Here is a 23811-nt window from a genome sequence, read left to right as displayed (position 1 = left end):
GTGTGTGTGTGCCTTGCCTTTGTTTTTTGTAGTTAATGCCCTGGGATTGGAATTTTGTTCCTAGTACCTTTTATATGGTACAATTTGTGATAGATATTGTTAAAATTTGGCTTTGTCATGAAACATCTTGTTAGCTCCATCTACAATGAGTTGCTGAAACTGCTTAGAAAGTAGGAGGTATGTACTTGTAGTAGAAGGGCTGTGGGCAGGCTGGGGAGTCAAAACACTGCCATTCTTAGTGTGCTGTCTCTCTACTGCTTGTGGAAAGAAATATGGGCTTTTGGCCACTAACATAGACACCTACCTAGAGTTCTTTCTCAGTTTACACAGATTTTTCTGTTTGGATTATTGTGTGAAACATTCATTTTCTTACAGTAAGTAGAGATATATAATGTACATCTTGCTTATTTGCAGAGAAAAATCTTTTTTCTAGGACAAAACTTGTATTATTATTAGAACAGTGGCTGTGTAGATTCAGCAGGCTGTTTAAGGTTGTTTATTTAAATCTAGTCTCACTTTTTTAACACTTAAGAAATCTATAATTAGACTGGTTTGTTGCTCCCTTTTTAGTATGCTATATGAAGCCTTGATTATAAGGAAAAAAAGAAGAGAAAGGAAAGCAAAACTATACACATTGTTTTGCATTTTTTTACATCATTATGACACATTTTAGGGTCACACTGACCTAGACATTGTTAGTCAAATCTCAATTATATCCCTGTCCCTGGCTTCTGCACCAAGTAATCCCAGAAGTTTTCCATCCACTTTAAAACTATTCTACCATATCCTTTCTTATGCCTGTGTAAGTGTTCTTAGAATTTCATTACGGTTGACTTATCTTTCACACTGAAAGTTATTTATCATCTTATCCAAGACTGGTTAATTTAACATTCATTAAAATATTTCTATAGAGTCTAAGTGAAGTTCAGACCTGATTTATTAAATCTCTTATCACAAAATAAACATATCAAGCAAAGGAGCATGCAAATATAAGTCTATGCAGTTTTTGAGTTGTACTCAAACATCTTGAACAGAATTCAGAGGTCTTGATCAGATTTTCGTAGTCAGTTTATGTTCTCATTGACAATACATCTGATGTTTTATCAATGCAGTAAAAGCACGTTTGTTTCCTCAAAGTGTGTTTGTATGTGTGTGCGTGTGTGTGTGTGTGTGTGTGTGTGTGTGTGTTTGTGTGTGTGTGTGAGAGAGAGACAGACAGGCAGAGAGACAGACAGAGAGACAAAGAGACAGAGAGATTCTTCAGCCTAGACTTGAGAGTTGCTTTCTCAAATCAGCTATTTGGTGCTATAGAGAATCCTGATGGTTAATGTTTATAGCTGACATGATTGAATTCTGGATCAAATGATCAGATAAGAAATATGTTTCTGAGTGGGGCAATGAAGATATTTCTTGCAAGGACTAGCTGAAGCTGTAGGAAAATACTTCCTCAGAGTAGTCAGGACTTCCTAGCTGTGGCCCAGGTATACAGATAACTAGGGGAAATCAATGCTTCTAGTATCTTCTAGGCCTTCAAATCAGAATGTCCAAGGAGGTAGCTATCATCCTTCATTAAGCAACAACATATTCTCAGCTAGCCAGTATGTAGGCGTTGCTGTTGGTATACCCAGCCTATTTGCTATAAACTATTCTCAGTCCACTTAGTAATATCCATTAGTTCTTTTCTTCTGTTTCTGAAGGAAAACCTGACTAATATGCTCAGCACAGCCACCAAGTCAAAGAGACTGTTGAGTGGTCCAGCTTTTCCTGTGTTGTCTTTGATGGAGGTGGGAATTAGCAATATAGCTGCTTTTTAGGTATCAAGGAATTCTTACAGTGTATTTACTTATGTGTCAACCATTCTCCTTTAAACACCCTCATAAATTATTGACTCATTAAGCTGGATTTGCATGAAATTATTTTCTTTTCCCCACTGATGTACTCTCTATTTAGACTTGATTAACTATTTTTTTTTCTGTTTATTTGTTTCCTTACAGGATCTCAAGTAGCTCAGGCTGACTTCAAATTAAGTGTAGCCAAAACTTACTTTAAGCTCCCAATCACGCATCCCCTACCTCTCAATATCTGAAATCAAAACAGTATACCAAAATATTTAGTTTGAATAAATATTCATAATTTCTCTCCAGCAAAATCAGAAGGAAAGAGACAGAGGAAAAGAGAGAAAGAGTTGAATATGTTATTATATTATTAGATTAAATGGAGCTTATGTTAGAACAATGAAGTTTATGGCCTTTGAGAAGTGGTTTAATTAATCCTGTTTATAATTCAAGCACACAAATATTAGTTTATATCCCAGAGCATATTTTCAAAAAATGGGGCAAGTAGCTCTCTAAACCCACAGAGATAAACTAATATACACCCACAGAACCAGCCAAAAGCAAAAAAAATAGTATTTTGCTATATTTTATGGCGATTTTCACAATTGCTGTCACCTATTTACAACAACAACAAAAAATAGCACCAAAGCAGGTTTGTGACTGATGGGCACTATTTAAAATTAGGGTAAGTATGGGGTACCAAAAAGAGGAAGACAATGTATTGGAAAGGCAGCAAGTGCATACCTGTTCTTCCTGACTTTACTAAGTTATGACTATGTACAAATAAATTTCAGTCCTATTTGGAAGATCAAACATTTTGACATCAGAGCTAGTCCTCTCATTCTAATAAACATCCGGGTTGTCCTTGGCTTCCTTTGCTCTGTGAATGAAGCACTTTGTTCTCTCTGCTCTGGGAATACTTTTGCCTGGTGATGTTTTCCTTTGGCTGGGAAACAGATTAAGGGCTTTTCTTCCTGGCAAACCCTTCTTTCAATTGGACACAACTACTGAACTTACTTAAAAGGGAGCTTTTATATATTCTGGCCACTCACATTTATCTTGTAGATGTCTATAAACTTGAAAATTAGAGGAAAATTTAAGAAACCAAGTTTTAAAAGGCACACCTGCAAACAAGTTATCATTAATATACCCTGGAGGGATGAAGAATAAAATCTAATAATGGTGATTTTACTCTGAGACCACACACCAGAGGAATTTATAACAGTGCAAGCTGCATTTTTGAGAACATATCCATACACATTTAGCCTTAGTCATCAGCTATTGCTGTTTTTCTATTTAAACTGATTCATTCTCAGAAGTAACAAAATACTGTTGTTTACACAAATCCCAACTTGCCTTGAGTCCAACAACCATATTTTAAAGTTCAGCTATTCTGAATAAGTCTGAAAGAAAGTGAAGCATGTTTTTTTTTTTTTTACTATAAAGTGTTTTATAGTTGCTTGTTGAGGAGGTCAGATTTATACCTCTGGAAAATAAGTTTTTAAACAGTATAAACTCTTTTGTTACAATGGGTATTTCCTGTTGTTTGGTGGCCAGCTAACAGGTTGGAGAGTGTCATTGTTAGTAATGTTGACAGGTTGTAAAAGATTGCCAAAGGAAAATGTGTTAGACCAAAATGGAACAGCTTGGCAGATGGATTTGCTTGGATTTTCTTAGAGTCTATAAACAAAAAAAGAGGCAATTTCACAACTAGTCTCTGAAAAGGAAAATGAATACTTTTCCTAGAGAACATTTAAAATGGATGACAAAATCTTTCCAGATGTAAATCAAGTGCTATAGGACAGTGTGGAATCTCTCTTCCCTGACTCTCTCCCATAGCTATACTTTGATTGAAAGTATTGATATTTATTTTATGCGATCACCAAAAAATGACTTTCAACTATGGTTGTAATCACTCACTATTATTTATAGACAAATTCATAAACATTATTTTAGGATGTTCATTAATTCTCTCAGGAAAGATAAAATTATTTCAAATTCCTAGTTAAACTTAAGTGAACGAAGTGCAATAAAAGTGTTATATCTTTTCCTCCATAAATGACACGGTAGAAATGACTGGTAATTCAGTAGTTTCTTTCTGCTTGTGGAAGAACACAATTCTTGCTAGGATTTTATCACACAACAGCTGTATCTGCTGTATTTTTTTATAATAAGCCTATTCTTATGATTTTCATTTTCTTTCTCTCCCCTCAATGGTATTTCTATTCTGAGTTACTGGATGTAGGTGTTCGAAAATTATTCTGGCTTATGTTTTTCTTTGTAAGATAGAAGAGACATGTTCTTATTGTGTGCGTCCAGTTGTAATGCTTTCTATACCCTGAGTGGCAATAAGAAAATAGAATTACATTTTCTTTTTTTTTCTGTGTGGGTATTCTGGTACAGATTACTCATGTATTATTAGGAATCTTTTGATGGCATCTTTCACCCTTCAATGAATGGAACACTTAGTGGAAACAGGGCATACCTCTGGAAAAGGAAATCCCATCAATTTATAAACCACATGTGACTTATTTCCTGAATGCGTGCTCTTCCAATAGCAGTCGGTGAGGACTAACTCTGCTTCCTCTAATAGTACAACTAAAGCCAACCACTTTCCTCCACCTCACAAATATATAAGTAATGGTAATCGTGAAACCTGACGCATTGAATCACACCCTTTCACTGATTCAATTCTGTTTCCTCAATAGCTAGTGCAAAAATGTGCCCATGCTATTTGTAACTGACATGGGAAATTCATTCTGGGGGAAGAATTGCTTTCCTATTCTGCTTGCCCCTTTCCTCCATTCATCTGGCCTCCAATTTTATGCCAAAAGTGACTGTCATAATTCTCCTATTAATGGCTGAATGAAAATATCCCGCTCCACCCAAAGAATTACTAAAGAAAGAACTAAATTTTGTAATATCTTATTCCACTTTTAGCTTAGGGAGGAAAGGAGCCTGTTGTAATCATCCCTTGGAAATGTTGGCAAGGATGTTGTATGCAAAGTATAACCTGCACCAAAGACAGCAATGGGAAGCTAAAGAGAGGGGATAATGAAGGCATGAGTGCAGGTAAATGAAAGCGAGCCATGGCCAATTGTTTACCTAGTTCCGACTCTGTTATGGAGTTTTGGGTTTCGTTGATCAGAAAATACATAAAAATATATTTGGCATATGATAGTGAAAGAATGAAGTGTAACATAAAGCTCCGTATCTTCCTTTGAGAATGGCTACTCTGTTCAGAAGAAAATGCACTTAGTTGTATATGGTTTTTGAGTCTGCTTAATCACAATATGCAATTTTAAAATGAAGAAACAATAGAGTGGGAAAATAAGTAAAATGGGAAGGTAAGATGTTGTATATACCCTGATGAAGTTTTCTATAAGTACATTGCACATGGGTGAGCCAGTGAATTTTGTAGTTCTATATATAAATTGACATTAATTTTTTCTTGAAGTACTTCCATGCATTGGTCCACGCACACCAAATAATTAACTGCATCTTTGTTGAATATTTGGAAAAGAATAGATTATCTTTTAATCGTGATGTTTTGAAAAGAATTACTCTGCTGATGTTTTACTGTTTTCTTCAGAGTTCTAGCATAGGCAACTGAGTCTGAACTCTGCAATTGTCAATGTCTGCTTCTGAGAATGATTCATTTGAGTGTGCTCCTATTGTTTATAGTTTGCCAAAAACCTGATCCACAAGTAACAGAAAAATTACTAAGTGGACAGCTTAACTCCTAAAAATTATGTATGAATTTGCGATGTGCCTATTGTTATGCATTTTGCATGTAAGTGTACACATACAGATGTTTAAAGGTTGATGTGAAAAGCAGGACTTTATGTTGAATATTGACCTCTATTCTTCTCCATATTATTTATCAATATAAAGTCTCCCACTAAAATCTAGACGTTGCAGATTCGCCTAGTCTCGGTAGGCAACTTGTACTCCTGTTTTAGCTTCTTGTGCGTTATGTGGACTGCTGTAGGCCCCCGGCACTTAGGTGGGTGCGCAAACCATCACACATAGGCCACAGTAAAACAAGTCTTCCACAGACAGCCATTTCCCAGCCCAGACGCATCATTCTTTTTTGCTTTACTTTGTAATCCGTAGCTAACCTCCAAACTAACATATTCCTGGAAGCACCCATCTAATCATTTCTATAATTATATGTATGTCTCTATGAATTGTCTGTCCTGATAACTACATTTTTTTGCATTTTTTACATAAGAAAATATGACAAGTATGGTCCCACACACTTTTAATCTGAACAATGAAGAATAGTCGGGAGACCAATAAGAAACTTTCTGAAGAAAGAAAGGGGAAAGATAAGACAGGAAAAAGTGACAAAGGAAGGGAAGAAAGGAAGGAGGGAAGAAGAAAGGACATCTTCCAGTGTTATGTATTAACCTTCTCCAATGTGAACAACAGAATTGTTGTTCATGCTACAGGTTCTGCTCTACCTGTCGTATTATTTTTTTTAGGTACAGATCTGCCATTTCAGGGTCTTTGTTTATACATAGAGGCCCTACCTCTCAAAGTCTCTTTGATTACAAGGTGGCCATCTCTCAGGAAATCAGAACACTAAGCTGACGACTTTCAAGCTTTAGTTCAGCACAGTATCTGTCAACTTCAGAAAAGTCATAGGGTGTAGACTATGCAGACTGTCAGATTTATGGCTGTCTAGAAGGTGATCTAAGAAAATCAGGAAGACAGAGAGGTGAGTAAAAGCCATGCATTGGGTAACAGTTAAAATATCACCAAACTAACCAGTATAGGAATGATATGAAATTCCTTTTCATATTCTTACCAAGTTCGCCAATATTTTCCCTCTTACCTTAACTACAGCATGCTTACTTATTAATGGGTTTCAGCTGTTTGCAATATAAAATCTCGACTAAAGCAATTTCAATAAGTGAGAAAGTCACACTGTTTTGTTGTTATAAATAATTAGCATGGAGTTCTTTTGTTTGTTTGCTTGCTTGCTTGCTTTCGAAACAGGGTTTCTCTGTACCTTCGGAGCCTGTCCTAGAACTAGCTTTTGTAGACCAGGTGGGCCTCAAACTCACAAAGATCCACCTGCTTCTGCCTCCCAAATGCTGTGATTGAAGGCATGCACAACCACTGCCTGGCTCTTATAGTTCTTAATAGTCTGCTCCTCGCTGAGATTTTCTTTAAGTTAATCACTGTATTTTTAGTTTATTTTTAAAATTATGATATAATTATGATTTTTTTTGCCTTCCCTTCTCTCCCTATAAATTCTCATATGTACCCCTTCTCTGCTTTAAATCATAGTCTCTTTCATCTCTAATTATCATTGGATGAACATATGCACTCCCCCCACTCCACCCCCCCACACACCTGAACAAATCTGGTTCATCTTGTTCATTTTGTATAATTTTACTTGTATTGATGTTTTTACGACTGACTATTTAATACTGTAGAGCTGACTGGTGATGTGTTCTTGCCTGAAAGAGGTCACCGTGCCGATGGCCAGATTTCCTCTTTCATTTGAGTCCCATATTACTCCCACCCAACTTTACAGGTCTATCAGTGCTGTTCTTGCTCAACACAAATTTGAGGAGTCATGTTGGTGACACTATGGATGGAGAAGATGGAGATTATGATTTTACTGATAGGCACAATCTCCCATCAAACTCCCTGGTGCTCTGCCACTTACAATCTGTCTGACCCACCCTCTTCAATGTCCGCTGTCAAATGAAGAGTATTATTTGCCAGTAGTCAAGTCAACATTGCATAGATAAGCAATGTGTTACTTGCACACCAATATTATATGTATATAAACTTTGCCTATTTATAAATATCTTATATTACAAACATCAAAAATTGTGAGAAAAGGAAAGAACATTGAAACTAATAAAAAAGCCCTGGCTTTCTTTAAATTTAAAATTGTTTTTATGTACAAAATATTGTGTTATTATTTTTATTACCCAACTAGTAAGAGACTTTGACATTCCTATAACAAAAGAATTGGTGGATGGAAAACCATTCCACATATCAAAATGCATTAAAGAGATGTAGTAATAAAACAGAAATGTATTGAGATAACATCATGTTCATCAGTGGAATCAAATTGAAGACCCAGACATAAATACACACACATATATGAGCATGTGATTTTTGACATAGAAAACAAAAATACACACTGGAGAAAAGGAACTGCTTCAGCAGATAGTGTAAGTCAAACTGAATGGCTGAATATAAAAAGAATGAAAGTAGAGCCTTATCTAAAACCCTGGACAAATTTAACTCCAAATAAATGGAGGACCTCCACACAACCCCATATACCCTGAGTCTGACAGAAGATAAATTGGGGTACAGGCTTTATCCACAAGAAAGTACTTTCTGAGCAGGAAAGCATAGACACTATGGGCAACAATTAATAAATTGTGCTGCATGAAGCTGGAAAGTTACTGTATAGCAAAAGGGACCATCATTTCAAGAAAGAGACGGACTAAATATTGGGGGATTATTTTTTCTTCAAGACAGGCTTTCTCTGTAGCCCTGGCTATCATTGAACTCACTCTATAGATCAGGCTGCTCTTGAACTCACAGAGATCTGCTTGTTTCTATCTCCCCAGTGCTGGGATTAAAGTTGTGCATGACCACCACCTATCTAGAATGGAAAATTTTTCCTAATGATGCACTATGTAGAATTAGTTTCTAGAGTGTATAAAGTACTAATATCATGAGCATATAGAAAGTGAATAATACAATTTAAAAGTGTGGTATAAAACTAATCATAGAGTATTTAAAAATGAAACACTTAAAGAAATGTTCAGCACTTATGTCTCAGGGAAATAAAATAAATACTACTACGAGATTCCATATTACTAATAAATGGCTATGATCTATAAGACAAATGAGAGCTGGCTGTTGTGAGGATGCCAGAGTGAGGGCAAACTGTACACTATGAACCACTATGAAAATCAATGTGGCAGCTCCTCAGAAGGATGGAAATAAGTCTACCTCAAGATCCAGCAATACCAGTATATATGGTTATATACTGAAGGGACTATATCCTATTACAGAGAAACTTGCTCAGCCATGTTCACCGCTGCTCTATTCATAATAACCAGAAATTGGAAACAGCCTAAATGTTCATCCACTGATGAATAGACAATGAAAATGTGGTGCATTTACCTAAGTATTAGAAAACTGCAATTATGAAATTTTCAGGTAAGTGATCAGACCTAGAACAATCATTGTAAATGAAGTAACCAAGATGCAAAAGGACAAATTTGCATGCATTATCAGAGACAATAATGTTAACTTTTAAAATTTTTAATATGTGTTCTCCAATATGAATAATCACCCAATTAAGTACCAGAAACAATGAGCAGAGGAGAATCTCCAAAGATGGGTAAATAGAATATAGTGTCATGGAAATATTTATGTATTCTTTTGCTAATAGTTTGAAAGCATGACTTAATCTTTTTATACTGACCTCCCAAGTTTGCAATATAAATTTATCATATGAATATCACATAATTATTTAAAATTTATGTACAGTGACTACTACTATTATTATTCCAAGAATATTACTATTACATGACTTTTTAAAAGAAAAAACATGGGGCTCATCATTTTGAAGTATGTAGAAAAGAAAACTTTATTGTATAACATTTTAATTTTCTGATCTTGACTGCTACTAAAAATTTTAAAATACATTGTCTTAAATATTTAAACCAGCTATTTTCAAAAACGAAACTTTAATTCTTATGGGTAATGTAATTTAATCATCAACTAACTCAAATTCCAGTAATAATAAGTAGGAAAGTGTTATAAAAAATTGACCCAAAACAGTCATGTCTGTTGCTCCATCATGGTAAACGTAATGTTACCCATTTGTAGATAGAAATCTACTCTAAGTCTTGCTTAAAGTGAACTGAAGAGTAAGATATTACGCTGCATAATCTAAGTAGAATAAAAACTTTAATGTAGAAAGATCTATATAATTTTGTTAATCTTTTGTTCTTGATTCAGGATTTTATGGAATCTTTTACATGTATTGCTGAAGGAGATAAATGTCAATGTAATTATATATATAACATAAATAACATTTATTTTATAAATTTAGAACATATTCAGAATAAAATTTTGAAAAATTAATCAGCATCATAAAAAGTTTTATTTTTGCTTATGAGTCATTAACCTTCATACTGTAGTACAATTCATTCTCAAATATGAAAGTCTAATGCAGCTAGAGGAGAATACAGACAGTCCTCATACAAGTATTCTACACAATGTCTTTAATGAATTCTGTTTCTTCTTTTTTTTCTACCTTAGAATTTCCTACAGCTCTCTCCTGTTGATATCTTAAAAGAAAACAATTATTTCTCACAACAAATTGTAATTTCGCAACAAAGTCACAAGGTATCACCCTCCTCAAGATTAGTTCCTTCTCTCAAGAGTATGAATCCTGGAAATGTTGGTTTTACAAAAAGGCTAAATGTGGTGATAGCAGTTTAAGTGCTAGCAGTACACGTAAGGGAAATGGGTTTCTGTGGTATGTCCTTGAGTAGTTGCCCAAATACAGTACTTGCAACCTCTGCTTTAACATTTTTAAAGATCTCACGTAAATTAAATGTATAAAACATACTTGTTAAACTTCAATATGCAGTAATCTCTGTATTTTCTGGGTTCTTCAAAATGGTGCAAAAGAATTCCATCTTACTATTTTCTCCCAATTCTGTATATTTTCAAAAGAGGTAATCACTGTCTTTGTTTTGAATTATTGAAACACACAAGTTTGGAAGCAAACAACTTAAGAAGATGAAGTTGTCCCCCTGGGTCAAAGTTCAGGGGAAATTTTTATTCTTAGAAGTCCATTTTTCCCCCCTGGGATAAAGAAATGAACAGCAAACCTAATGGCTAATAAAAAGATTCAAGTTTCCTAAGCTCAGGTTTTCTTTCTTGCCCTGCTAACCAGTGTATGTCCATGTGTCATCTGGCTTTACTTATATTGCCCTGTGGGAACTGGGACTCACAGAACCAGAAAAAAACATACTTGTAACAGCTATTTCTATTGCTCTGAGTAATAAAGTACCTTTGATTTGTGACCCAGTCTGAATTTCATGTTTTTTACCAGCGTCTACAGAACTGATTTATTAGCTTAAGTAGGTAGAAGTTCCAACTCTCGGAGAGGTATGCTCCATGTACAGCTCAGTATTATGTTTCCTTTATTTTTCTGTCTGTAATTGTATTGCATATTTCTGCATAATACGTGTAACATCTCTTATAAAATTCTACATGTTTACTATTTGTAAGAGCCTTTTAATGCTGAATGACAAAATATCATGGGCATTATGGATTCACCAACAGAATTTTATGTTGCCACTGTTTCTTGTGACTAGAATACCAAAGTTAAGGCAGGGACAGGTTTGCTTTTTTCTCCGACATTAATTGAAAATGTCTGTTCAAAAGTACACTTAGTACACCTAACCTAAAAGTCACAGCTTAGCAACACAGTGTTCTAAAGATTTCCAATCAGTGTCTACCCTCATGATGAAGCTATTTTGAACTGAAATTGTCTCCCATACATGACCCTACAAGAGAATATTTTACCACATATCACTACTCCAAGAAATTATCAACATCAAAACTCCAACAGTACACTTTCTGTGTGTGAATCGTTTGACAACATTATGATTAGAAAATAGTTAAGATATTCATAGATTGGAGCATCCTTTCACACCTAAATCAGCTTGTTGGAAGATTTTGTTCATAGCACTTTCCATGCACCCATAGACCCATAACTTCACTTGTTTTGTGGTGATAATTAATTCTAAATTTGTAATGAATGATATTTTAAATGTATTGCATTTGTAAACATTATTTAGCAATATATAAATCTATAACATCACTAAGACTCTAGTGTTTGGTCAGCCTGTTGATAAATAATATAATTTTGCCTCTGGAGAAGGTAATTTTTGCCACGTTTTACTTCCATGGTCTAGAATTTTCTTTTTCCATTAATGGGTCTGCTTTATGAAATGAATCTTACTCTTATTTTATCTCTGTTTCTATATAGAGCTTGCTAAGTTACTTGGTTTGTAGAAATTAGCTCGATTTGGGAAATAAACAGGCTAGCTAGAAGACTCAACAATTATATTTTTATTTATTAGAAGTGGAAAACTCACAGAAACAGGAACAAGAAACCTAAACACAACTGTGCCATGAGGGAACCACACAGAGAGCACACCTGGGCCATGTACCCATTTTTCTCCGGGTCCCAGCAAGACACACCCTAACCAGGTCCCACATCTTAAATATAATTGGTTAACCGAGCTTCTCCATCATTGTTTCTTCCTTTCTTTTCAAAACCTTTATATATTCAATCTGACCTTGTCTTGGCTGCAAGCAGAACTTCCTCTCTCATATAATGTCTACTGTGTAGCTGTATAGTCTACATAAACAAGAGTATATATTCCATTGATTTTTAAATTTTTATTTACACGTATTCAGTGATAATAAAAAGTGGTTCAAAGGTGTCAAAATAAATAATATAAAATTTTGTCACAGCAGTGATTGATATAGGTGACATTCTCACAATATCTATAGCATACTTTTTTCTATATCTAATCGACTCAGTTCATTTGTAGCTAATGCAAGGCTGTAGCTCAAGATTGCCTGGAAGAAAAAGTGAAAAAAAGATTCCAGGGTCACAGTAATCTCTTCAAGAATAGAGTGCAATTTATTTAACTTGTATTGAAAGATCGCCTTCCTATATGTTCTACAATGCCCAGAAAGACCCAGAGGTTGAAGACCAAGCTTTTATCACATGTGCCTTTAGGGGATAATTAATATCCAAATTAAAGCATGTTAATGTATTCATTTACTTTTCAATATATGATATTATTTTTATAATTTATACTCCCTATATATATGTTTGTGTTATATGTATATTATCTTACACTGATTCTATAGAGATAGTTTTCTAAATTCAATTTTAATGGTTTTTTCCAACATGTTTACTCTGAAATGGTTTGAAATAGACTTCCACAATGCAGACAAACTTCTTTGTCTAGAATGGTATCCTTAATATTTCTCAAGATTTACTTAAAGAAGATTCAATGAAAGGAAAGAAGATTTAGGAGAAATAATGTCAAAACTGCATTGGCTCAATTTTGGAAAACATTAAAGAAAACATTTTTATATTATATGCACCCAATATTTGCCACTTCATATAGGGCATTGTTAAGTAGATACATTATTAATTAAAATGTCAAAAAGAGTAAATAACAAGATGCAATTGTTCACTTTCTAATCAATGAAGAAAGCTAAATTTGTTTATTTTTTTCTCCATCTACATTCAATAACTCAAAAATTTCAAAGAGGTTGCCAGTTTTCCTTTATAGTATTATCTTTCCCCCTATTTATGTGATACATCTTCATGTATCAAATTACTGACTCTCCAAAATAGAACTTTATATTTCTTATTTTTTCGCAAGAAGTGCAACCTCAGTTTCAAAGACTTTATAGTTCTGGGCTACAAAATTGATTCTAGCTTGTTGAAATAATTACTATTTGCAAGCATTGACTATTCTGCTTTGGCGTATAACTAATGTTGATATCTGTCTAAGGAAACTCACAGACCGAGATCCTGTTCCTGATAGTTAATCTCAGAAAGTAGAATTATGCAAACAAATTTATTACATATTATAGAAAGAGGTGAATGTACTGTTATTTATTTAGTACCTTCTTAGACATGCGTCTGCAATTATGCCAGAGGTTTTGTTAAGCACCTTAGAAGAAGTTGCATGCATATTATCACTTTTAACATTAATATTATGTTGGCCATGTGATTATTATGATTTGACAGTGGAAGCAGTGACAATATTGGCTTTTCAAGGACTAATGCTGGTGTGGTATCTTCTCATGGGAACCTTGGCTAAAGAAAACCTTATATTTTGCTAAACTTCTTCATGTTGTAGAAATATATTTCTTTATTTTCAGTTGCTCAAGGGGTGTCTCAAATTTCAGTTTAAAATGCTTACACTTATTAATGCATAGCCATTATAGCATGTTTTGAGAGCAAATACCAGCCAACCATTTTAGCTAAATTACTTCATGCAGAAACTTGTTGCCGATTTTGCCTGACATATGATTTGTTAATTGTTTCCAGTGAATGATTGATTAGCATTTGCTTTTTACATAGGAAAATGAAATAGTTCATATTTGGGTGAGATGTTTACTTTGGCAAATCCAGTTTATCAGTTACAGAATGTTATAGTAGAATAGTGGCTCTAAATCATTTCATTCAAACTGGTTCAAGTTAAAACTAAATCATTGATATAGTGTAATGGGAAATTTGGTTTCATAAAATATATCCTCACATTGCAAAAATGTCCTTAGTGAACAACCATCTGGCCTTTCTTAGACTTTTCTTCTTATTGCATATGCATAACAGGCCCCCAGTCAGAAACCGACTTTGCTGGAATTTTGGACTAAGCAGTGTTTGTCCAGCAGTCCTAATCACTTGCTTGGTTTAATTTGGCAGGAGTTTTCTTACCTGTTGAAAAATATGCAGTATGTCTCAATAACTGCAAGGTCTTTAGCAATGTTTTTCTTTACTCTTTTCCCTCATCACTCTGAATAATTAATAGCAAAGCTAAACTTAAGTTGCAATAATTGTAGTAATTATAGGAAAAATATGTACATAAGCTTCTTTATTTTGTGTGATGCAGGGAGTCAAGTTGATACTGATATAAGCAAAATTTTAGAATCAGGTCAAGCCATTACGTTTACGAAAATTTATGTTTGAAAATACCTATATAATACAATTTCACATATATAAAATTTACTTTTTAGACTAAAAAAGCATGTATATTACATGAAGACTGTATAACTAAAACAATAGCCTGAACAGTATTACTGCAGTCATTAGCAATTTTTTTTACCCAGACTTTCCATATTCAAAATTCCCTTGGTTGTGTTTTCTTTATTATCTCGATTTCAGTCTTCAAGCCTTGCTTCACCTGTTTGATTGTTTTTTCTTGGGTTTCCTTGAGGGATTTATTAATTTCTTCCAATTTTTTGTTTGTCTTTTCCTCCATTTTTTTAAGGGAGTTTTTCATTTTCTCTTTAAAGGTGCCCATCATTTTCATAAAATTATGTTTAAAGTCATTTTCTTCTACTTCTTCTAGGTTAGGATGATCAAGCCTGCCTGTTATGTGACCACTGGGTTCTGGTGTTACCAAGTTGCTTTTTAGGTTGTTGGAAAATTCTTGCATTGACGCCTACCCATCTCTTCCTTCAAATGAGGCCTGCAGTGTCTTTGCATCTTAGTCTAAACCTTGCAATGGCTGTAGAGAGTTTGGGAGTTTTTCTTGGTCTGCTCTGTACTGTAAATGTCTGTCTCAGAAAGCTTCTGAGATCTCTGTAAGCCTGCTATCTTGGTCTTCTCTCCTGGTTTGCTCTCTTAATCCCCTTGGTGTTGTAGCAAGCTCTTGGTCCCCTCAGTATTATAGCAAGCTCTCAACCCTTAGGCAGGCTATAGCTAGTGGCTTGGGGGATCCAGTGGATGGGTTTGGATTTTGGGGAGCCTAACCGCAGGCTTAGCTTAACCCTGCTAGCTGGCTAGAAAAGCCTTGGTAGTTGGGGGAGGGGTTTGTGGATTTGTTCAACTGTGCAGGTACTATAGAGTGGGGTGTCCCATCATGTGGCTCACCTCAGTATTAGAGCAAGCTGTGTTTCAGAGTTCCACCGAGGTTGCAGGAGAGCATCATTAGCGGTTTTTAAAGATACCTCAGCCATGTTTTTACATGTCATTACTTTTTATGGCAAATGTATATTATCTCTTGGTAATGTAACAAGTGTACTTTGTATGTCTTTTCTTTAATAATGTTTCATTTATTCTTGGAATTTCTAGGTTCACAAAAGCATACAATTCTAGCACCAATTAAGGAGTATCTTTGTCTTCCATAAACCATTTCTCTTTCTCTATAATTATGGTTTATGCAGGCTTCTAAGGGATACAAACTTTGGGATTTGGAAAAGCATTTCAGGATAGATTTCTGATACAAAAATATGTATAGTTCAATGAATAGATAGAGAGTTATGATGATTGATTTTCATTTCCAACTTTGCTACACTTAGATCCATCTAGGAGATAGATATGTGCTGCTATGTTTGTATGGGCATTTCCAGAGACCATCTCATGGCTTTGAGAGTAGGCAGACAAAAAGGGAAATTGAGGTGAATTCTAGCATTCCCTTCTTTCTGTTTCTGGTATAGGGTGACCAGAAAAAACTTCTGTCTGCCACATGCTTCTGAAACCATGATGTTCTCTTGAGTCCAAACTGCCAAGCATTTGTTTATCAAACCTTCTGAAACTGACCGAAGCTAAACATTCCTGTTTAAGTTGTTCTGTCAAGTACTTGTTCACATTGTGAGAATGCTAACACTAATTGGTCACTAAATCAGTAGGTGAACAAGTAAATGTTTAGTGTGATTATGAAGGGTTAGAATTCATTAGTTATGGGGAAAGGTGCTCAATTCACATTACTCCATGAATGACAAAATACTATCTCCTGAGCATATGCAACGATGAATATATTTAAGAGGCCATATTTTCAAAGACTTTTGTAAAAGAATCAGTAGATGCTATATAAGCATTCTATGTGAAAGTAAAGTCACCATATAAAAATATATTTCAGAAAATAGTCAATTATACTTGGAGTGCTATTAGCTAAGAATCTAAGAAACCAAGAACATATCTGGATATATTCACTACCTTAAAACAAGATCTTTACTGACATTTTAGGAATTAGTTTCTTTCATTAAAAAGCCACAATAAGAAGGTATTAATCAATTACATATCTCTTGACTGCTGGGGGAATATTATTTTAGGCTGTGTGACTTTTGTTTATGTTCATTTGTTTAACTCTGTGAAGCTGTGATTCATTGCCTGTCTAAAACACCTGATGGTCCTAATAAAGAACTTAATGGCCAATAATGAGGCAGAAGCAAGGTGGAGCTGGCAGGCAGAGAGTATAAATAGAAGGAGAACTGAGGAGAGTAAGGAGAAAGAGAACTAGGAGAGGAGCGCATCAGGGCCAGCCACCTAGTCAGTCAGCCAACCACAGAGTAAGAGTGAAAGAAAGGTATACAGAAGTAAGAAAAGAGAAAAGTCCAGAGGCAAAAATGTAGTCGGGATAATTTAAGTTAAGAACTGGTAAGAAGTAAGCCAAGCTAAGTAGTCGGGATAATTTAAGTTAAGAACTGGTAAGAAGTAAGCCAAGCTAAGGCCAGGTATTCATAACTAACAAGAAGCCTCCATATGTGATTTACTTGGGAGCTTGGTGGTACCCCACCCCCCAAAAGCCAAACAAGCCAAAAGAGTAAAACATCCCAGTACATTTGACAGGTTTTTTTTGACTCAAAATAAATAATGCCTGCCAACATTTAGAGTACAGGAAGTGAAAAGTAAAAATAAAAAGAATTTTAAATAGTGAATGCGGTTCCATTTATTAACTTTTGATCTTAGTGCCTGGGCTACTGGTGTTTAGTTCAGGAAGTTGTTTCCTGTGCCAACACATTCAAGATTATTTCTCACTTTCTCTTCTATCATGTTCTCTGTATCCAGATTTATATTGAAGTCTTTGATCCACTTGGACTTTATTGTTGTGCACGATCATAGATGTGGATTGATTTTTATTCTTCCACATGCTGACATCCAGTTAGACCAGCACCTTTTGTTGAAGATGCTTTCTTTTCTCCACTGTATAATGTTGGCTTCTTTGTTGAAAATCAGGAGTTCATAGCTGTGTAGATTTACATCTGGTTCTTTGATTTGATTCCATTGATCCAACTGTCAGTTTGTATGACAACATCATGCAATTTTAATTACTATAGCTATGTTGTAGACCTTGAAATCTGGGATGGTGATACTTCCTGGGATTTTTTTTAATTATTTTTATTGTAAATAATTGTTTTAGTTCTCTCGGAAATTGAAAAGTTTCTGGAAGGCAAAGAACATCATCAATAGGACAAAAGGGCAGCCTACACCTGCATCTTCCCCACCCCACATGTAACAGAGGACTAATCTCTCAAATATATAAAGAACTCGAGAATTCAGACATGAACGAGCCAAATTTAAAAATGGGGTACCAAGCTAAACAGAGAATTCTTAACAGAAGATTCTCAAAAGGCGCAAAGACATTTAAGGTATTAATCAATATCATTAGCCATCAAGGAAATGTAAATCAAAATGACTCTGAGATTCCATCTTAGACCTGTCAGAATGACTAAAATCAAAACCACAAGAGACTGCTCATGCTGGAGAAGATGTAGAGCAAGGAAATTTCCTCCATTGTTTGTGCAAATGCAAGCTTGTATAGGCACTTTGGAAATCAGTGTGGCAGTTTCTCAGAAAACCAATGTACCACAAGACCCAGCTATAGCATTGTTATGCAAATACCCAAAGGATGCATTGGGTGTTTGCATAACAATGGGCAATAACACTCGCTCAGCTATCTTCTTAGCAACTTTATTTGTAATAGCTGAACCTTGGGTTGGGAATCAAGATTTCCCTCAAATGAGGAATGAGTAAAGGAAATGTGGTACATTTACATACGGGAGTATTTATTACTCAGCTGTTAAAAATGAGGACACCAGGAAATCTGTGGGCAAATGAATGAATACACACACACACACACACACACACACACACACACACACACACACACACACATATATATATATATATATATATATATATATATATATATATATATATATATATTCCTGAGTCTGGTAACCCAGAGTGAGAAAGAAAAACATGGTATGTTACCCACTCATAAATGAACCCTAGCTGTAAAATAAAGGATAACCATGGTACAATCCACAGTCCCAGGGAGGCTAGGTAGCAAGGAGGGTTCTTAAGGGAACATTCAGATCTCGCTGGGAAGAAAAATTAGAAGAAACTTTGTGAGTAAATTGAGGTAGTGTAGGAAAGGGAATGTGATCCATCCACTTAGGGGGCTAGAAGGAGAGAGTACTGAAAGAGACTATTGGAAGTAGTTTTAGGGTCAGGAAATACCTGGAGAAAAGAATCAATCTCCCAAAAATCTAAAAGGAAGACCCCAGCTTAGATCCTAGCAATAGCAGATATGTAGAATAGTGAATGTCTCCTATCTACCCTGAATATAACACTAAAACCACCATGCTCATTTAACAAAGAAGAGTGCCGTGCCATCCTTCCATTAAAGAATCTGCACATGACAGAACTCAAGTTCCTAAAACATATCTCTGACACCCACTGTTCTTAACTGCAAGGCTCTGGAACTGTCCGTGTACTACACCAGCATTACCTCACAGAGTCCAAAAGGAAAAATCACCCAAGAGAAGGATATCAAATAAATGAATGGCTTTTGAAATTTTAATATTTCTCCATTTCTCTTTCTCTAAACCCTTCCATGTTCCCATCCTTGTTCCTTTTCGAATTCATAAGTAAACACATATGTGTATATGTACATATATAGATATATCCCATGAATACATAAGTGCAAACTGTTCAGTCTGCATAATCCTACTTTTATTATGTTTTCATGACTGATTATATGGTTAAAAAAGAAAAACACACTGAGGTGAAATTAGTGGAAAACTGAGTTTTGGAAATGTGTGAAATGTTAAAGAAATGCTGAAAGAAGTTCTTTAATTTCCTGAGGTTTTTTTTTTTCTTTCTTCAAATATTGATTAAGGTCAAATCACTGAATTTAGAAAATTATCAACAACCATAAAAGCAACGTTTCAACAACTGGAGGTTTAAGAGAGTACCCTTCTCTAATATTGGTTCACTGGTTCCCAGCACCCAAGTGTGTGGCTCACAAGAGTGTATACATTCATGAGGAGAATAAAACACTACTTGTGTCTTTGAGAATCTGCACTCATATGTGATTGCCCACATGCATGCACACACACATATGATTTGAATGAATCTTTAAAAGGCATACACTGCATCACATTCTGGGTTTTAATGCTTATGCTTAGTGTAATCTTTGAATAGTTTACAAATTCTTCTAAGCGCAATAATTATTACTGCCCAGATTGATTTTGTTTTTCACAAGAGGTGTTAGTTATTTAGACATGCAAGTAAAGATCTATAATGTTTCTTTCCAGTCTGCTAATTCTCTATCCTTGTTTTAATGTAAAAACAATCAATAAAGAAAAACAACTGTGGAATTTCCACAAGGCTCTTCAAAAGGCTGATTGTGGATAATCAGTTCTACAACAGAGGGTTAGGAAGTGGTGAGTTTCTTCCTCTGCTAACAGAATGACAATTGATTTTAACATTTTAAGTTCTATAGAAATACGCATTTGGTAAACAGTAACAGAGTTGCATAACTGGTAAACTTATCTCATAAGCTTTAGTATTTTCAATGGGTAACAAAATACAAAGTAAAATGCCAATATAAAATGAACCTATAATCTCAACCTTTTACTGTCTTAGTTAGAGGTTAGTCTGAAAGTTTTAGGACTTGTGTGTAAGGGGGTCAGAATGTAGTCTTGGGTCAATATCAAGAATATAATTAAACTCTGATTTCTGATTATATCCTGTATATTAAGTCAACACAAATTTTAATTAGAAATGACCACATGTGCTGCTAGTGAGGATGTAATATATTCATAGTCAACCTAAAAAAGAGAGTGGTTGAAAATGTGTACTATCTTAGATTAAATAAACATTATCAAGTATTCTGTACACAAAAATAGAAAATTCTTAAAAAGTAAAATCAATGCGAAACTTCCTTTTCACAAACACATAAATTTATGTTTGAAGGTTCTTGAGAAATGTCTCTGCTTGTAGGGCAGATAATTTTAAATCACTGACTTTCCATACTGTGTGTCAAAGAAAGTATTTGACTTTTAGATAAGATGAACATTCACCTATGATATGGAACGGTGGGACATTAGAGAGATTTTAAGTTTTCATCACCTGGTAATTTTTAAATGACATATAGATGGTCAGAAGTACCACACGTTCCTTATTACGACAAATCAAGTATTGAATATTACATGAAATGTATTAAGCATTACATTAAATTTTAACTTTCATTTATAAAAATTAAATATCTCTTTCCAATCCCAAAACACAATGTACATACATTTTTAACAGTTCATCTCATTTTCAGAATATTTCTAAAGGTGGTTTGCTCCAACACATAGGAAAAGCAGTATAGCAGGACTACTTTGAGTCATATTTAGGGAGCTGTTATAAATGAGAACATTTCTATAAAACAAGTGATAAACTGCTATCTATTTACAGTGTTGATTACCTGGGGGAAAAAGTGCACGGTTATTGAAAAATCTCTATATAGTGCACACTAAAAAAGGAAGAGCAAAAAAACCATGACTGAAACACATGCAGCAGGGGGTCCTAAACAACTGCCCTGTGCGTCAGCACCCTTCCTTTGCTTTCTCTTATTTCCTTCGTCCTTCCTGAGGTAAAGCGTTGCTTTGGTTTTGGCTCACTAGATGCAAGGAGTTCCTGTCTAGAACTGTACACAAACCAACATGCCACAACCTTTCATTCAAACATACCCAGTTCCACGCCACACAAAACAGTCCAGACAGAAAGACTTCTTATTTCACAGAAAAGAATCAAATAAAGACATCTCAGTGGAGAGTATAACAGTGTTCAGAGAAACCAGATAGTAAATGTAATCATATAGAAAAATGCCATCAAAATAAAATTTATTTTTGGTTACCTTTAATGCTTTAAATGAACTATATCATTTTGCTCCTCACTCTACTCCCCTGACCCCTACAATCATCCCTCAAAATTCCCCAATGCCATTCTCAAGAATATATCTTCTTTCTTTGATTATCATTGTTTGATTATCATACACAGGCATACACATATGTATGGATATGCACAAATCAAACAAATATGTACACTACACACACATTTTCAATTAAGTTTATATTTTTGTTGTTATTGATTTGTATATGGTTTTTAGCCTGAAACTCCTCAATAGGCAACCCATGAGTCATGTGATTTGCAAGTATTAGACCTAGAAATGTTTATATTGACAGAGGTAATACAGATGCAGAAAGACATATTTTCTCTCAGCTAAGGTTCCTAGTTCAAACTCTTTAGATGTAAATATATAACTCCGAGAAACCATAAACATCAGGAAAGTATAAAAAGACTGTAGATGAGTCAACTTCAAAGGGAAATAGCAGGGTCAGATGAAATGAAGGGGGAAAGAGTTGGACGAGGCTGTAACTGGGCAGGATGGAGAGATGTCAGCATAGAAGGAGAATAAAGCACAAGAGACAAATAACACCAACATTGTTTGACAAAGCCTCCAGAAGTCATTATGTTTTTAAGGTTGGTTATTATGAAAATCGAGAATTGGGATTTGGGGAGATAAATATGGAGTACCAATGTTTCTCATAACTGATACATTTGCTTCTTAACTCAATCACTTCTCTAGGTCATTTACAACCATTCTCTCCCATGAGACTCTGCGGTAACTTCTCTAGCATTGTTCCTTGGGCAAGTTTATGCAGATTATGAAGAAAATGCAGATTAGAAGTCAGAGATTCAGGTGAAGCTCCAAGAATAGAAGGAGAGGTACCTCAAGAGAATAGACCTTCACCCCCTACCTGCTTGCTCATTCCCATTGTCCCTCTGTAGGCCCCATGTCCTCAAAGAGCATGTTGCACTGGCTGAGAATTTAGAGATGGAACGTGACAAGGAATTACCTCGTCCATCTTGCTTAAGACCGGTCTTGAATCAATCTAGTTTCTTCCTTTGATTTCCATCTCCTAAGTTTGTGGTTTGGTAGTGAATAGTGGAGGCCAACGATCCCATAAGAAATGTTGACTGAAACCAACACAACCCTTTGTTTAGAATAATGGGATGTAGGAAATTATCACTGTTTGCCCAAATTTTTTAAAATAAATCTACATCTTTTGTCAGTTGATTTTCTTGAATGGTATTATAGTTTGATTTAAAAAAAAAAATTGATGCCAGGTAGATGATTTCTTTTTCTATAAACATTCAAATGTACTCTACCAATTCTTTTATTTCTAATTACATAATAATGAGCAACTAAGGCAGAATTTAGCACATTTAACCAGCCCATACTGAAATTGAATCCTTGAATTGTATTAAAAATTAAAATATGCTGAGAATATAGAACCTGCTGGAGTTCTTCAATGTTGGTTTGATTAGAATTCAAGGATTAGCTTGAATTAGTGTCTGAAATACTTAAGAACATGTTATGTGTTCCCCTTGGGAAGATGAGTTCGAGAGAACACAAGCTTAGGTTTGTTGTACATGGTGATCTGTGTTTAACAATTTGCTTTCTTCTTTAAAACGAAATTTTTTAAGTTGTCATATGCAACTGGAGTTTAGTAATTCAATGCCACTGAATGTGGAAAAATATAAGCAATCTGTTCAAATAATATAGCTACATTATTATCCTCAGCTTACTCATCTGAATTAGAGAAAAAAGACATACCCCTGTGCTGAAATTTAAGAACAGTACAGGTGAAGAAGAATGAAATGGCAAGTTGTAGATTTTTGGGTTTTTGTTTGTTTTAAAATTATTTTTATTGAGGTATATATTTTTCTCTGCTCCTCTCCCTTCCTCTCTCCTCCCCTTCTACCCTTTCCCATGGTTCCCATGCGCCCAATTTACTCAGGAGATCTTCACTTTTTCTACTTCCCATGTAGATTAGATCTACATATGTCTCTCTTAGGGTCCTCTTTGTTGTCGAGGTTCTCTTGGATTGTAAATTATAGGCTGGTTTTTCTTTGCTTTATGTCTAAAAGCCACTTATGGGTGAGTACATATGATATTTGGTTTTCTGTGACTGGGTTACCTCATTCAATATGATGTTTTCTAGATCTATCCATTTGTCCGCAAATTTCAAGATGCCATTATTTTTTCTGCTATGTAGTACTCCCTTGTGTAAAATGTACCACATTTTCTTT

This window comes from Arvicola amphibius, chromosome 9 (genome assembly GCF_903992535.2).
Source record: "Arvicola amphibius chromosome 9, mArvAmp1.2, whole genome shotgun sequence".
NCBI classification, from domain to species: Eukaryota; Metazoa; Chordata; class Mammalia; order Rodentia; family Cricetidae; genus Arvicola; species Arvicola amphibius.
The sequence above is the reverse complement of the archived record's forward strand: the minus strand, read 5'-3'. Positions refer to the sequence as shown.